The sequence below is a fragment of the Lissotriton helveticus genome, chromosome 6 (genome assembly GCF_964261635.1).
Source record: "Lissotriton helveticus chromosome 6, aLisHel1.1, whole genome shotgun sequence".
Taxonomy (NCBI): Eukaryota; Metazoa; Chordata; class Amphibia; order Caudata; family Salamandridae; genus Lissotriton; species Lissotriton helveticus.
In genome coordinates this window covers 1,461,029,220-1,461,047,757 of record NC_136067.1, presented here as the reverse complement: position 1 = coordinate 1,461,047,757, position 18,538 = coordinate 1,461,029,220, and positions in this window count along the sequence as shown.

The window sequence follows — 18,538 nt, the reverse complement described above, 5'->3', positions numbered from 1 at the left end:
CATGAGTGGATTTACATTACAAATGTCCTGATGATGATCCCATGTATTTATTTGAGCAATAGGGATCGAAACGTCGACACCCATGAGTGGATTTACATTTACAATATTGACATATAAGATTGTGTATACTCCACTCCAGGCGATACTGTTATTGATTTTTTACTTATCAGCAGTGCCCTGTCTTTGCTCTCTTTCTTTGCCTGATAGACACCGCTTTCACCTTTATTCTATTTTTCTTTTTCCCCCCTTTATGTACGGCACAGGCTTGTGTCTCGTTATTACGTTTGTATTGTTGGATTGAACATTGTTTCTTGATAAAATAAACTCCTTTCCCGGCTGGGTTTGGAAATTTTATAACGTATAGCTTTCCATTGTGTTTCTATACAGTATTGATTTTTGGATTCTGAAATAAGCTAAGGACCCTTGTTCACTATAACGCTGTTATACCCATGGTACTTAGCTATCTGTTGGGTCCCCCTTGTGTCTTAAAAAAATGACTTCGGTGGCCTCTGATCTGAAAGGGGGGAGGCGGACTCTCTGGGTTCTTCCGGCGAGGAACGAGATGATCCAATCCAGTGCTTTTCCTTGTATCCCAACGTTGCTGAGGTGTTGTACAAGGGTGCGTTGGCAGACCGTGTCAAACGCTGCGGTGAGGTCCAGGAGGATGAGGGCAGCTGTTTTCCCTTTGTCGAGTAGTGTTCGGATGTCGTCTGTGGCTGCGATGAGGGCGGTCTCGGTGCTGTGTTTGGCTCGGAAGCCGGACTGTGTGGGGTCGAGGGAGCTGTTAGACTCGAGGAAGGCGGCAAGCTGATTGTTGACGGTCTTCTCTATGACTTTGGCGGGGAAAGGGTGAAGCGAAATGGGGCGGTAGTTCTTAAGTTCAGTGGGGTCTGCTGTAGGTTTCTTCAGGAGGGCACTGAGTTCGGCATGTTTCCAGCTTTCCGGGAAGGTAGCGGTGTTGAGGGAGCAGTTGATGATATCACGGAGATAGGGTGCGACGATGGAGTCGGCCTTGTTGAAGATGTGGTGGGGGCATGGGTCAGTTGGTGATCCGGAGTGAGCAGAATCATCAAGCGGATGGTGTCTTCGGTGCTGATCGGGTTCCAGGCGCAGAGGGTGGTGGTGGGGGGCTTCAGATCGGTGGTGAGGGGGGTGGACTGGTCGCCGAAGCTGTTATGTATGTCAGCGATTTTGCTGTGGAAGAACGAGGCTAGAGAGTCGAAGAGGTCTTGAGAGGGAGTGATGTCGTTGGTGCCGGCGCTGGGATTGGTAAGCTCTTTGACGATGCTGAAGAGTTCCTTGCTGTTGTGGGCGTTGTTGTCGAGTCGATCCTTGAATGCTGATTTCTTGGTGGATCGGATCAGCTGGTGGTGTTTGCGGGTGGCGTCCTTGAGGGCGGTCATCTTGTCTGTGGTTGGGTTTTTTCGCCAGGCTTTCTCGAGGGTGCGTCAGTTCTTTTTGGAGTTCTTGAGGTCGTCATTGAACCAGGAGGCTTTTTTGCTAACTGGCTTGTTGTGATGGTTTTTCAAGGGCGCTAATTCGTCAGCGCAGTGGGTGATCCATTGTGCGAGATTGATGGCTGCTTGATTTGGGTCCGAAGATTTGGCGGGAGGGTTTTGGTTTAGCGATGTGGTGAGCTGGTCGATGGTGATTTTGTTCCAGTTTCTGCGGGGGACTTGTTATGGGTGGTGGTAGGTCGTGGTCTTTCTGAAGTTGAAATGGACGCAGCTGTGGTCCGTCCAGTGGAGTCCTGTGGCGTGATTGAAGGAGATGTGCTTGCTGGAGGAGAAGATTGGGTTGAGCGTGTGTCCGGCGTAGTGGGTGGTGGTGTTTACCAGTTGTTTGAGTCCGAGATTGGCAAGGTTGTCCAGAAGGGTGGTGGTGTTGCTGTCGTTGTTCTTTTCCAGGTGGAAGTTGGGGTCTCCTAGGAGAATGTAGTCCTCGGAGGGGAGGACGTGTGGCCTGATAAAGTCAGTGATGTCTTCGCTGAATTGTGTGCGGGGTCCTGGTGGTCTGTAGATGAGGGTGCCTCTATGTGTGGTCTTGGGGTCGGTGTGTATCTGAAAGTGAAGGTGTTCGGCGGCTGTGAGGGTGTCATCGGAGCTGGTCGTGATGCGGATGGAGTTCTTGTGGACGATGGCGATGCCTCCTCCTGTTTGGTTGATGTGGTCCTTTCGGATGATTTTGTAACCGTCCGGGATGGCTATGGCGATGTCGGGCGCTGATGAGGCGTTCATCCAGGTTTCTGTAAGAAAGGCGACGTCCGGCGTTGTGGTGTCTAGTAGGTTCCAAAGTTCAATGGCGTGTCTGTGGACCGAGCGGGTGTTGAGCAGGATGCACTTCAGGTGGTTATTGTCGGAGCTCTGTTTGGCGTTTGTGGATGTAGTGTGGGTCCTGATGCAGCAGAACTTGCAGGATTGACAGGTGAAGGGTCCATGGGCGTGTCCTGGGGCGGCTTGGTGGCAGTCGGGGAGACGGCCTGTGTTTAGTGCAGAGAGGGTTGCGGCGTTGTACGTTAGGCGGGTGGAGTGGATTTTGAGGGGGCCAGGGGGTCTGGCGCTGGGCGCGGGCCAGGCGCCGACGGGCGCAGACGGGCTTACCTTTGGTGCGCCTGCTGCGCGTGAACGCTGCGCGTGAGCCACTCAGACATAAGTGGATAGAGGAGGGGTCAGAGCGAGGGAGGAGCAGCTGGGAGGCGGGAGCGGGGTGGCGAGTGTGGAGGGTCAGTAGGAGCTGGAGGAAGCGGGGGTGGGGCCGCGGGGGAGCAGCGGCAGGGACGGGCTAAGGGCACAACAAAAATGGCAAAACAATGCTGGGCGAGATCACTGGCACAAAGGAGGTCGCGGGCATAAATAGCTGGCACAAATAAAAACAATGCAGGCAACGATACCAGGCAGAATACAGGTCGCTGGCACAGATAGCACGATACCAGGCACAGAATGCAGGTCGCTGGCACAGATAGCACGATACCAGGCAAAGAATGCAGGTCGCTGGCACAGATAGCTGGCACAAGTGGAAATAATGCAGGAGGGACGAGCTGCGAGTGGAGCGACCGGTTCTGACCAGGTCAGGACGGTCACAACTCCTTGTCTCGCGTGAGCAGCCTAAAGTTTGTTTGTGGGAGGGAGGAGCAGCTGGGAGGCGGGAGCGGGGTGGCGAGTGTGGAGGGTCAGTAGGAGCTGGAGGGAGCGGGGGTGGGGCCGCGGGGGAGCAGCGGCAGGGACAGGCTAAGGGCACAACAAAAATGGCAAAACAATGCTGGGCAAGATCACTGGCACAAAGGAGGTCGCGGGCATAAATAGCTGGCACAAATAAAAACAATGCAGGCAACGATGTGCGCCATATGCGCACACATGTCAAATTCAGGGGTGCAGCAGGGTGTCCTTAAGACACCCTTGCACCCTTGAAATTATTCTCAATTTGCGATTAGCAAATTGCTAATCGCAAATTGAGAATAATTTCACATTCATTCCTATGGGTCTCGTGGCCCATGGAAATGAATGGGAAATTATTCCTTAATTGCGATTAGTAATTTGCTAATCGCAATTAAGGAATTTTAAGAAATAGCTAAAAAATTGCGAATTTCTACATACATACCATTTTGCACTTCTCAAATAGCGATTCCTTACAAATCGCTATTTGAGAAGTGCAAAATGGTATCTTGATACATCTGCCCCATAGTAACAAAGGAGCCCAAAACTCTGGCCTAGATTTTATACGGTCAATTGGAAGCCCATCCAGGCCCGGGGCCTTATCCCAGACTTTAATTAATTGCATCCTCAACCTCCGATATTGATATTTGGATTCGAGTAACAGCAAAATTATCAAGAGTATCTTCACACTGAGGTATAACAGCGTATATTTTAGAAAAGTGGGCTACCCACGCTTCGCTCGTCATGTTACATCTTAACGGGGTAAGTATGTTGCCCAGTGATCTCAATGACATAGCAGCTTCCAAAAACCGTTTGTGTTGTTAATCTTTGCAGCACAAGCCAAATTACTCCATTGTTCGTTTAAGATCACGTCTTGCCTCTGCTTCACAACTCTTTTATAGGCGTGCCTCAGTGATCTAATAAGTTTAGTGTCCCTAGGGGAAGCTGATAAGGCAGCTCTAAGTTCTCTATTTGCCCTGGAGCAAGTGCTGTTAAACCACCTACGGTTGGGGTTGGATGCAAGTACAGGTCTCAAAATCAGTTTTTTGATGCCTGCGCATAGTAAGGCAAATGCGGAAACTACCTCTGGGTTAGGATCATCCAATCTGAGGCAAGTCTCACAGAGTGATGGATATGTTTTTACCATCTTTTGGAACACCCTGCAGTGCTCAATACCTTTCCATTTAACTCTTAGGTTGTCTGTGGAAGGTTCTAGGTAGCCGGCCCCTATCTCCTTTCTAGGATCTGCAACCCTGAACCCTGAATGAGACTAAAACTGGGTTGTGATCCCCAAAGGTAGATGTTTTAATTTCTGCTTCAACTAAATGGTCTTCTAATGTTGCTGATATAAAGACGTAATCTATTATTGAAGCGCGGCCAAGGCCTCTATAAGTGGGTATTAAACTATCCCCATTATTTATTGCTGCGATGTCCATAACATTTGAAAGACTGCTGTTTAATAGATGGTGTAATAATTCAAGACCCCTATTGCATGGGTTGCCTAAAATGTAGTGGGTGGGAGTTTAAATATTTCCCCCAGCAATCTTTGCATTGAAATCACCACCCACACATATCCCTGCCAGTCTTTGTTTTCCCATGAAATTATGCATATCTGAAATGAAGTTGAAAAGATTAAAAAAATTCATATTAGGTGTGGTTAAAAAATCATTGTTATAGAAATTAATAAAACAAATCGAACCCCCCGTGTATATATCAAGGCTTGAAAGTTGGCATTTTTGGTAGGGATTGGTTTAACACTGCCTCCCCTACGCAATGCTAACCCAAATTGATAGGCCGCCTGAGGGTCTGCCTTGCTTGGGGGGGAGGGGGAAATAATGTTAAGACATTCATACCCTTCAGGATATAACTCTTTTGCTGCCCACGTCTCTTGGAACATAAGAATATCATATTTATTTACCATCTTAACCCATTCATCAATACTTAACTTAAAGGCCAAGCCGGCCACATTCCAGCTTAACACATGTAATAATGAGCCATGTGGCTCAGAACAATCATTTACAGAGATAGTTTCAGGCCCAGGACCATCATTTACTAGAATAGTCAACATGGGTGTCGGAGGAACAGGTTCAATGGGTTGTGATTTAGATGAAGGTCAATCTAGGCTATCAAGATCAGAAAGGGCGGAAAAGCTATTTACAAGCGGGTATGAGGGGGTGATTAATGGCTGCTTCTCAAATGTTGGTCTATAAAAGAAACCAAGAGGCAGTGCCCAGATGTTTGTAGGTAGGGGACAATTAATCTCCCTTGCACCCAATATTGATCTAACAAGTGTTGGTCGTCAGAAGTTAATAACAATACAATCACCCCTAATAGTTTTTTCCGATGGCCCAACCCAACCAACACTTCGTACCATTAAAATGTAATTTATATCAAACCTCCTATACCCTTTGTGTTTAGCCAGCCAATCAATACTTTTGTTCCGTAGTTGGTCCCAAGACTCGGATTTATTCTTCTCTAGTGGAGGCACCCCCACGAGAATCATGACATACGGACAGGACGTTGGGGGTAAACTTAAAACATCCTTGTTCGACTCGGCATACCCACTAGCATTATTACAGCATGAACACGGGTTTGAATAATGGGATATGGTGTGGCAGTAGAAGCTGTATTTTGGGTATTAGCAGAGTCAGGGCGTGATTTTTGGGGAATAAAATCATTAGCTTTACTATGAGTATCACAAGAAGCAAAAGGCTGCATGGAAGTTATGGCCCTCTGTTGCTCATTAGGATCAATGTGAACTCCATGACTCTTGATCAGTTTTTTGTGAGTGCTACCCTGTTGGGATGGCTGTTTAGGCACCTTACTGGGCGAGGTTACACTAATGGTTAAGGATTCTAAACGGTCTAAGCGCTTCCATAAACTTGCAAAGTTCTTATCAACGAGCACTTTGACCCGGTCATACAATGTGTCTATGATAATGTCAATGGCAGTATCCCCAAGTGTAAAATTAGAAAAAGGTGTCTGTATAGATTCAGTCTGGGTATATGCGGAATTGTTTAGTGTCTCTGATGGAATTAAATCAATTGTGGCACTGCCGGATACTGGATCCACTGGAGCTTTCAGGCCCTGAATCCACGTAGTTAGCGTAGTACGTTGGGAGTTCAGACGTGGAGGTTGTTTTCGTTTGGAGAAGACCAGTTTGGCTGTTTTCCTTTTCCTTTTTGCTCCGCAAACTTCTGGGTTCGGGGATACATCCATGATTGCCGATTCTAAGGTATCCCTAGAGCAACCCTCAGATGCGGAGTCTTCTATTGCTTCTGTATGTCCAGTTTCCTCAACCCTCTCAGCGCCCAATGCACTTTCTCCGACTGGTAGGTGTAGGCCATGATCAGCCTGAATGGGCAACGTTATATCAATATTCTCATTTTGAAAAAGAAGAAGATGGGATTTTATTAAGCCCAGGGACAGGCGCCTCTCAGTTAATTCGATTTCACTGCTGACTATATTCACCGCCCTCTCCAGCATGCTGTCGATAGTCGTGGTTTTACACAATGCTGAAATTGGGTTGCGTTTGCCCATGATATTTGTTTCCCCGGACATGAAACTGATATAAAGCCCCACTCACCACTGCAGGAGCCAACTGATTGACGGTGTCAGAGGGGTGGCCTGGCCCGACCTCTGACGGTCCCGGACGGGCACAGACTGGCCCGCCCTTGGTCCGGGCTTTGTCCCGTGCGCATCCCGTGCTGCGGTGGGAGAGGCTGTGCTATGAGCGTGTTGGCCCCACCTCTCCCTCACTCACTCGCGGCAGCTGCGGGAATCCTGCGATGCACTCTGGGTGTTGGAGTCCACCCCAGAGTGTAGAGATGGCGTGGCGGTGGCGGCGTTATCCCCTGGGACCCCTCGTCCCACCAGTAGTTCGTGCTGCAACAATGGCAGGTATTGCAGCAGGCAGCGTCACCACAGCAGGCAGAAACAGCTCGGAAATAATCGTCATCGACATATCTTGACAAGATTTTGCCTCAATTATGTGTCAATAATGTTGGGCTATCTGGTTAATGTGTTTTCTTTGAATCAATTGGAATGTTGCCCCTGTGATACAATCTCAAAACAATCGACTGTACATATTTTATTATTTTGCCAATTTTATGTAAAGGAGAGAAAAAGATTCATTATCCCATTTCTAACAAAATTTAGCTTGCAAAGTCACATTACAGCATTGTCTGTTATGCAGCAGTTAGAAACACCGTATGTATGCTTTGTGATGGCCTCGTTTTTATGTGCAGCCTTAAAAACTCGTAACGTAGCTAATAAGTGATCAATTTAAAGCCTTTTTTAATAATACCAGAAAGAGCAAGCTCATTACATTGTACCAACATTTATTTTATATAATGCTTGTTTTAGGATTTTAAGAAAAGCTATAGGTACATGGTTTTTATTCTAATTTATTAAAATGTTTTTTTATGTACTTTTATACATTTTCTAAATGTGAAATAACGTTGTTTGATGATGAACTATGTTTCAATGTCAGCAAACACACATTGCACTAATGCTAAAGGTGACGGTAAGTAAATACTGAAGAGTATACTGACAACAATTGAGGAAGATGTCATTGTATGAATACAGTCTGGACATTAAAGTGATAGTACGCGTACTTTTGGGTCCAATAAATATATAATTGGTTAGTGAGATCAAAGAAGTACAAAGTCAGTACTTGCTTTATGGAGTCTTGTACTTCGTTATGAAAGGTACACCAACTACATAATTGTCTGCCTTCTATTGCAGTGGACCAGGCTGGGCAAGAACCAACAGGACAGACCAGGGGCAGAGCAGGAGATTCGCTGCTCATCGGCAAGCATGTCCTCTCGATACCACCAGCGAGGAGGACGAGGGAAACGAACCATCAGGTAGGGGTAGGGCACCCACTTGGATGAAGCCTTCAACATCCACAACAATAGCTCGGGTGGAGGCTGAAGATACTGAATAGGGGATATTGATAGGGACACCTTCAGTCAGGGAGAAAGGATTGTGGCTTTCCCCCTGGCCCACAAGAACTTGATATGGACGTTATGTCCCCAGGACAGGCCCCATCACCATCTGGGCCTGGAACCAACCACTACCTAACTCTCGAAGCCCCATTCCCTTGGGCCTCCAGCTACACTCCCTATCACTACCCATACCCTCCAAGTGCCTGCCCAGAAGAGCTGAGGGAAACATCTGCCACCAATTCCCCACACTCCTAATGTTTTACCTAAACCCCTCCATGTGTGATTACCACGATGGCTGCCTCCCAGGAAGTGATGGTGGCATCTGATGTTGAGCAGAATGTGTCCTCTCAGGCTTTACGGAGATCCAGGATGAGCTCCATAAGTTCTGAGAGGCATATTCCAGAGAAATGGCCAACTCAGTGCCTCCATCACTTCCTTGGGTGCAGCCATATTGTCTATGTTAGCCCAATGACCCACCAACACCACTATAGTTATGTCTCCCAGTTCATCTTCCTTTTCTGTTTGCCCTGTTACCCGTTACCCCTCATGTTGCCTGTGTCCGTGAAGTGTCTGGTCCTGCACCGGCCAGCCAGGATGGGTCTACAGGAGCAGAGGATTTATACATTGTACAGAAGGAGGACAGTGAGGATGACCAATGACTGGACTATGCTTGGACTGTGTACTTTTCATTTTCCCCATGTTCATAGATGTGTTCCCCTGACTCTTCCTGACATGTGTATTTCTTGTGCCCAGCCCCCTCGAAGTTCCCTTGCCCATTCTGCATGAAGACTCTTATTTAATTCCCTTTCTCCCTTTCCAATGGGCAGTTTTTACTTAATTTATTTCCTAATATATAAATATTTGTCTTTGACACCATCTCTGTCTTGTGTTGTTCATTACATATCCTGGATTCAAAGTATTGAAATCAACATTGGTAGGTGCTTATCTATGCTTTCTACATGATACCTTGTAACACAGATGGTACATGAAATCTACATGTCTCACTCACATATATTTTCATCACATATATAACCTGAACCAGAGAAACCAATTGACCATCACCAACTATTACACAACTCAGTATTGACTTGTGAATCATATCTTTGCAATTGTGGTGATGATGATCTCTGTGATTATGTGCATTTACTGTGTTGTTGCTGAAGTGTGGGTGGGTGTGGTTCATTTGCCTGTACAGCTGGTGGGTGTGCCTGTACAGGGGGTGAGGTTGTCTGTACAGGTAGGGAGGTACCTGAACAGGGGTGAGGATGCCTGTACAGGTGTGGCATGTGTCTTTACAGGGGTTGAGGGTGTCTATACAGCAGGTGAGGGTGCCTGTACAGGATGGGGATGTGACTGGGCAGGGAGGGACATGACTGTGTAGGGGGGCATGTGTAGGGGGTAGTGCCTGTGTACATGGGGTGCCTGTGTACATAGGTGTGCCTGTGCAGGTTGTGGTACAGGTGGGAGGGTCGGGTGTGGTACAGGTAGATGTGCTGGGTCCATTCCATGTGCTGACCATGAAGGAAGACTTTGGCACAGTTTCAACATGCCCTCCATCATCCTCATGGCCAGGCATGATGTCTTGCACTGTCTTCACGATAGACTGTTATGTCGTTATTTTGCCTCCTTACCATGTCTTGGCAAGATTTCTCAATCCTGTTCAAGACACAGGTCTGTCTGTCAATCATTTGAGGGATTTCCCGTGGTCTGAAATGTCGGACAGAGTAGCCCCTATGGCATGAATGTCCTGCCTCAGAACAGCCTGCTGTTGGAAAAATTGTATCCTCCCACTGGCCACCATGACCATCTGCCTGCCCCTTCCATAACCTGCTCCTCACCAGGGTTGTTAGGTCCCTTAGATACTTAAAAGGACTGTGTAGGAAAAACAATACGCCTGACGTGGACATGAGGGCTATGTAGTGATGATGTTTGTGTTGGGGTAAGTGAATGCTGTGGCTGGTTGGCTGACTGCTGGGAATGGGCAATCCTCAGAGCTGAAGTGAGAGGTACAATGCTTGCCAGGCATGGTTTAGGCTTTGGTATTTTGCCCAGTTGGCCAACAATGCACTCCTGGGAATCTCACTCCTGCTCTGTGACCAGCACCAGTTTGTCATCTTCATCCTCATCTACATCATACTTATCCTCCTCTTCTTAGGCAGTGTGGGCAGCTGACATAGCTATTAGGAGGAGGATTGGATTTTTTCCTCGGATTGCCTGTAGCACTCCACTGGTGGATGGTTCAGCTTCCTCAAATGACTCATTGTCCTCAGCACCTGAAAGACTAAAGGTTGAAACAGGATAAGTATTTGCCATATTATATCATATGCTACAACACAAGGGTTGGGTCAGATAATCTTTGCATCTATCTGATGTTCCACATGTGACTTGGTTTGTGTAAACCTACATGTGACAGCTCACACTGTAGCATTGAGGTGTTCAATCCTTATGTTCAATGCAAATTCAGCTCCAGCCACAGCTCTGCATTGTATTGACATCCCCTGTGATGTCAGCTGCTGAACTTGGCTCCTTGAGTGTGTTGTGGATACTCTGGGTCTTCAGAAGGAAGTGACACCATAACTAATGTTCAGCATGATTAATTTTTGAAAATGCAAAATCAACACAGACAGCAACAATTATGTTGAGAACATATTACACACCAACTTCAGATGCTACAAAAAAAGTGGCAATTTTTGCTAATATCCTACCACAAGGATTTGGTTTTGTACATGATTTGGAAATCAATAATTTACAACACTATATGGCAAACTTACTTGATGGCCAGATGGCAGTAGTATGGGTACATAAGGACACATTGCCAGCTAGTACCTAGTAATATTATATCAAAAAAATAAATACGTGGTTGTATTTTCACTCTGGAAGATTGCCTATTTACTGAAAGTTTAAATTTATATAAGAGCCTTCTCCATTAGTGTTTCTGTCGGTTTTATATAGACCATAATTGTTCGTAATTTCTCTTATGTCACCTTATTCCCGTGACTAAAATTATATTTTTTTAATACAATGTGATTGCACATTGAACTTAGGTCAAAAAATAATATTATTTGACCGTTTGAAATCCCCTTTTCATTGCCTTTGAGATAAGGTAATTCTGGGAGTCCTTCGTTCCTTTTCATTACACTAGTGAATGGAAAGTATATGGAGTCCTTCGTCTGTGTTTATGAAATATCTCCTTAGTCCATCGTTATTTTCCTTGCTCTAAAAATACACACCTGTTATCACTCTGTGTTAGTAACTTTCGGAACACAGCGTTTAAATAACGGGCGATTTCAGACAAACGGCGCTGCTCGTTCAAGAAGCCGTGAATCCCACGCCTCGCTTCCAGTCTTTGCCGAATTGACATCAAATCTATGTAGGTGAGTGACTTAATGCCGTGATGCATCCTCGACGGGTTCAGTCTCTAATCGAAATAATTGTTCACACGCACGGTCACCTCTTAAAGACTATCAGCCTGATTCATGTAGCCAAAAGCGCTCGCAAAAGGGCCAGATTCTGAGAATCTGGCCCTTTGCGAGTGCGATTTTTGCATTTGGTATTCACAATCCCAAATGCAAAAATCGCTATGTAAGAATTCGCATATTTGCGAGGAATGGCATTTAAGGAATCTCTATTAGAGATTTGTAAAATGCTATTCATGACACAAAAAAAATTTGCGATTTTGCACTTTTGGGCCGCTATTTACCGAGAGGTCAGACCTCTCGGTAAATAGCAAAAACTCAGAAAAATGCTTTTAAAAGCATTTTTCTAAGTTGCATGTTGCACACACGCATGTCCTTTGGACATGTGTGTGCGCAACACCTGTTCAAATGTGCATTTTAGGGGTGCTACAGGGTGTCCTTTGGACACCCCTGGCACCCTTAAAATCGCTATCTGATTTACGAGTAGCAAATTGCTACTCGCAAATGAGGGATACTCCCCATTCATTCCTATGGGCCTTTTGGCCCATAGGAATGAATGGGGAGTTGTTCCTTTTTTTGCGAGTAGCAATTTTCTACTCGCAAATAGAGATCATGTAGGAATCGCTATTTATTTAGCAATTCCTACATGAATGCCGTTTTGCGTGTCCTCAATAGCGAGTCGCTATGATTCGCTATTAGGGCCACGCAAAACGGCCCGTACATGAATCAGGCTGCTACAGCCTGATTCATGTCGCCAATAGCGCTCGCAAAAGGGCCAGATTCTGAGAATCTGGCCCTTTGCGAGTGCGATTTTTGCATTTGGTATTCATGATCCCAAATGCAAAAATCGCTATTTAAGAAGTCGCAAATATGCGAGGAATAGCATTTAAGGAATCTCTATTAGAGATTCCTCAAATGCTATTCATGACACATCAAGAAATTGCGATTTAGCACTTTTGGGGCCGCTATTTACCGAGAGGTCAGACCTCTCGGTAAATAGCAAAAACTCAGAGAAATGCTTTTAAAAGCATTTTTCTAAGTTGCATGTTGCACACACACATGTCCTTTGGACATGTGTGTGCGCAACACCTGTTCAAATGTGCTTTTTAGGGGTGCTACAGGGTGTCCTTTGGACACCCCTGGCACCCTTAAAATCGCTATCTTATTTGCGAGTAGCAAATTGCTACTCGCAAATAAGGGATACTCCCCATTCATTCCTATGGGCCTCTTGGCCCATAGGAATGAATGGGAAGTTTTTGCGAGTAGCAAATTGCTACTCGCAAATAAAGAACATGTAGGAATCGCTATTTAATTAGCAATTCCTACATGAATGCCGTTTTGCGTGTCCTCAATAGCGAGTCGCTATGATTCGCTATTAGGGCCACGCAAAACGGCCTGTACATGAATCAGGCTGAAAGCCTTCTAAATAAATACTTGCTTTCTTTTTATTTTTGCATATATATCGGTTACCATTCGTTCAGCGCAAAGGAGGCTCTTCATATCAAGAAGACTATCCTAGTGCAAATTTATGCAGCCTCTACTATATTCGAGGTACGTGCTAACCTAAAATTATAACTACGAACTTCTTTTTAGACCGGGGAACATGTGAATAATAATTTATGTATCTATAATTCAGTTTTTTGCAGTCACTAAAATACGCTATTAACTACATAACTGGGAAGCGAGGCAGGATGTCTATCATTCTTTAATCAGGTACCCATATAATTCCTGACATTTTTCAAATGCCATAAAAATCTTTGACCATTTTTTAATATACGTTATTACTGTCTGTTTCATTTATAGAACGGAAATGAACTTCGAGAGTAGATATTTTTAATAATATAGAAACAGGAATCAGTTTTGGACATACCAAATCAGGTAATAGTAGCTGTTTATATATTTTTCGCATTTTTTTTAGAATGACGCTTTAGAAACCTATTTTCGCCGTTGGTCTGTGCCTCCTTTTAATACATTGTTACCTGTTCTTTTTGAGTTTGGACCTTTGGGAATTTGGATTTTAATTTTAAGTTGTGTAAGGATCCAAATTGACACTGATAAGAATCAATCGTTTAAACTATGTCGACCTTAATCATTAGATGTTTACAAATGTGTTACATTGCTCGTTTGGTAAAGTGACACATTTTTGACTTATGATCTTTACTATCATTATCAGTGTAGATCATCTCTAATTAGGAATAGATTAATTAAGGGAATCTTTACGAAATGATCACATTCATTAATCCGTTTTTAGGCAACATGGACTACATATAATTATACCATGCTTTTTGTTTCAGCTTATCCTGCATTTGTTTCTCAGCCTTATCAGACAATAGTTCATATTTGAGATCCCTCTTTTACAACTCAGTCCATGTAAATATACGTAAGTACTGAATATAATTGTTTGCACTAAATAACCGGTTCACTAGATTAGCGGTGCTCCATTTTCATCATGAACTTGTTGACCCCTTGATGGACTTTGAGATTTTAGTTGCATGAAATTAGCTTACTGTGTAATATCTTAGATTAATAAATGAGATACCGACATATATTCTTATTAAATTCCTTCCTCTAACAGACACATATATCCGTAGGACATGAATATTCAAGGCTGGCCTGCCCTTATTAATTCTTCCTTACCATTAATATAACACAATTTTTCGCCCCTCCCTTTTCTCCATTCTTGATCATTGAATCTTAGTTTGAAATTGAAATGCACAAGGAAATGAAGGCCCACAATCTGGGCATTGTAGAGTTATTAAAACTCAGCTTTGTTGTACCAAAAGAGGATGTAGTTTAATTGTTGTTTGTTGTTAATATTATTGTTTATTTATGTTTATTATAGGTGTATATTGTATACTGTTTTGAATATTATTTCTTTTTTATTTAACTTTACCTATTTTAGGTTATACGTGGCAACTCCAGAAGAAGGAGCTGGTCGCCAAAACGCGCGTAGACAACTATCTGTTATGCCACTTTTTAAATTGATTTGATAAGCTTTGAATGTATTTTGATTATGTATTGTTGAATTTATGAATATTTTAATATTGTTCATTTAATGATTAAAATGTATGTTTTGTAATTGTCATTTTTAACAAAGTCTATAATAAATTTTGAGTACAGAGCTTCTACTTCCTCCTTTTTAATTCATCTAATTAGAATTTATTCTCAATTCAAGTACCATGGTTGTTATTTTCACACGCTATTAATCCCTGACCTTGGACTGGCAGTATCCATCTTTTTCAGGGGGTCCTTGTTTTCTTCACATAATAGTAGGTCTGACTTCTCCAGCCAGGATATCTCCCAAACCCCTGGATGGTGTACTCTGGATCACTGAGGAACTCCTGACAACAGCTGTAATGTGCCATACATATCCATATTTCAATACAAAGGATGATGGTAATCATTTTACATGTATAACGTCATACATATAGACCAGTGATACTCAAAGTACAGTCCGGGAGGAGCATGCAGCCCGCCTGTCCTGTCCTACATAAGGCCTCCTGGTTAACAGCAGCACTGAGCTACTGTTTAATTCAACAGGACTGCTCCCATGAGGCACAGGGTCAAGACTGGTTTGCTTATGGCCAGGTCTAAACTGGCGTGGCATGGTAAGCAAAAGAATGATGGATTTAACCCAGATCTCTTGACTGGGGGTGAATGTTCTGATTTGTTCTGCATTCCATCCATCAATTGTGTGTCTTTTGCTTTCTCGCCCTAAGTGAGCCAGGTATGCCCAGACATGGGTCCTGGGCTCACTGTGCCACTGGAATCAAACTATCCTGGCTAAAGAGGGGTGAATACCCGAAACCGGTTCAAGGATGCTTGTTTCTGGTCCAGGGAGGACCTGGCTCGGCAGTTTGGGCTGGACTGTTCCCATGAGGCACAGGGTCAAGACTGATTTGCATATGGCCAGGTCTAAACTGGGGTGCCATGGTGAGCAAAAGAATGATGGATTTAACCCAGATCTCTTGACTGGGGGTGAATGTTCTGATTTGTTATGCATTCCATCCATTAATTGTGTTTCCTTTCTTAACTCAACAGGGCACTAACATTAACAGGCAAACCTGTATTTGAAGGTTAATTAAAGTTAAAGAATAGGGTGTCCTGCTCCGCTTAACTTTAGAAACACCTTCATTTTTAAAGATATCTTGCAGCATAAGTGCAAAAGTATGATAAAGTCTCTTCAAAATTCTAAAAGTGTTTTTTATTAACATGCAGAACCTTTTCACCATAGTGCATCAGATTATATAAGTGCATTGCAGAGTATTTTTCAAAGGGGATAGTTTTTAAACACAAATTCTGTAACATTCATTCTTCCACCCCACCCCACCGACAATGCCAATAGTGAACTAAGAGGTAAAACAGTTGTAATGTGCATTCTTTGGGTGGCCTGTCTTCCTATTTTACAAGAACAACCTCATAGTTCATTAAATCAAACACTGGAGAAAGTTTTGTACAGCACACATCCTGAAGTCATGTATTTCAAGGTGCTCTTATATGTGATTATGAAGATATAGAAGGTCATACTTCATTTTTTGTTAAGCATGGGGAGATTAAGTGATTTGCCCAGAATCACAGGATGTTCAGCGTCAATGCTGAGACTCGAACCCAGTTCCCCAGATTCGAGGTCGACCGCCCTAGCCGTTAGGCCAACTCCTTTACCCAAGGATTACACAATTTGAGAGTCTTGGATTAATCCAAGGTTTTCTGGTTACACTCTGTGCAGTTCAGACAGCAGATGTATATGCTTTACTTCCCCTAAACTCACCCTACCCTCAACTCCCCCCAATTCCCAAACTGCCACCATTTTGTTTTTCCACTTTTTTTTGTCCTCATGTCACCACCGATTAGCACCAGTCGAGGCGCCCTTCGTGAGTGTCCCAAAATCGGTTACGAATCAATCAGATTTACTGGGTTATTTCGAAATTTGCATTGCCCTCCCAGTTGCTGAATTGAGAGGGTATAAGCATTGGACAGAAAGGTCTTCAATATTATAGCAAGTCCCAAATCCTGAGACTACTTTTATCAATTTCCTTAAAAAAAAACCACAGAGTTCTTCCAACCCTGCCATGAAGGGACCTCTGATTGAGTCCAAAGTTTACTGATTTCTCTTCTTGCTAGAAGTATTAAGTAAAAAATCAAGTAATGACAATTTACTTGCAGATCATACTTATCTTTAACCTGCTGGGATGTCCAGAACATAATTAACTCTGGGCTTACCTCTATGTTGTCTCCCAAGGAGTTGGCAAACAAGTGCATATCGTTAGCATCTCCGCTGCCACATTGTTTTTACTTTGGAACTGTGCCTCCTTTTATCTTCCCCAGTTTTTTTGCATCCAATAGATTCTATGCAAGTAAAAAAGAAATTTTTCCTTAAAGCAGCAGGTTTAACCATCAAATAAAGTGTAGCGCAAGATACTTGCCATAAATCTGCCAGATATGCTTCCGGCAAGCATCCATCCCATGCACAATATGGTGATTTCATTTCCGCCAGTTCTGCGTGCCGGAGGAATTGATACCAAAGTGTCACCTCTTTTTTCCTTGCTGTTGTGATCTGAAGTTCCATCTCCTATTGTTTTGAATCCCTGTCTAGACCATTATGACTCTTAAGCCAGGTATTGATCTGATTTAAACCTGGAAATTGTCCCATTTGTCTTGTCATGCCAGAAGCTCCATGATAATTTTTCTCCATCATCTACCAGTTGACCCCACTGCCTAACATCTGGCAATTTCAGCAGTTTTGCTAGGCTATCTGATAAACATTCCAAAGTACCTGGAGAATCCCATATGGGAGACAATCTGCTGTAATAAGGTACACCTAGAATCAATCTCACCTCGTACTAAATTCTTGACGCTAACTAGAGGCCCTTTAACCTGACTTTCTTGAAAAACTTTGGAGCCCCATACTTATAGGAAGGGACTTCCTCAGGTAAGCCCACCAGCATTGTTTCAAACATAACCTCTATTGTAGATTCATCGGGTTATTGTAGAAGCATTCTATTGTTTTTAAGTTGGAACGTCCAACAATAGATCTGAAGGTCGGGAAGACCCATACCTCCCAATCCCGCTTTCCGTCTCAGCTTTTTCCATGAGAGGCGTATTCCTCTACTAGCCCAAATAAAAGAAGACATCTTCCCCTGCAACTTCAGGAGCGTTTTGTTTTCAAAGTGCAATGGAATATTATCAAGTAGAAAGGTGAGTTTTGGCAAGATGGACATTTTCACCAAGTTAATCCAGCCGTAGATCGTAAGTGGAAGGTTCTGCCATTTGTTCAATAATATCTCCTTTCCTACTCTTTCCAAATTAACAGCAGCTATCTTCCCAAGATCTATAGTTATTTTAATTCCAAGTATCTCGATTCATCCATGCATTTTATTTCTCCACCAATAATGTTTCAAATCATTACTTCTGTTTTTTTCTTCGTTTGCCGCATAGCCCACCAGTTTGCCAAAATCCCTCACTTCCGTAATAAGGCGAGGTAGGGTAGATCCTATGTCCGAAGTATAAACCATAAGGTCGTCAGCATAAAGCGAGAACTTCCTAGAGTACGCCCCAATTTTAAAAGATTTGATCTCTTTGTTTAACCTCAAACTTTGAGCAAAAGGCTCTATGTAGAGATCAAATAATACAGGGGACAAAGGACAACCCTGTCTTGTACCTCTATCAATTCGCACAGTGGGGAGACGGACTATCATTAACTAGAATCTTTGCTATTGGAGCTCCTTACATTTTAAAAATAGTGTCTATCGTATTTTTATTCAAACCAAAATGTTCTAATGTGGTCTTTAAATACCTCCAATTGACGTTATCAAATGCTTTTGCAGCATCTAGCGTGACAATTGCAAGCGGGACGTTCAGCGTTATGGCTAAATCTATGGATCCTTTCAAGGAATAGTTAAGCTCATTCATATATCATACAAGAGAAAACCTTTTTGAACTTGATGGATCAGCAGTCACAATACTTTTTTCAAACGTGCGACAAGAATTCCCGAAAAGATCTTACATTCATTGTTAAGTAATG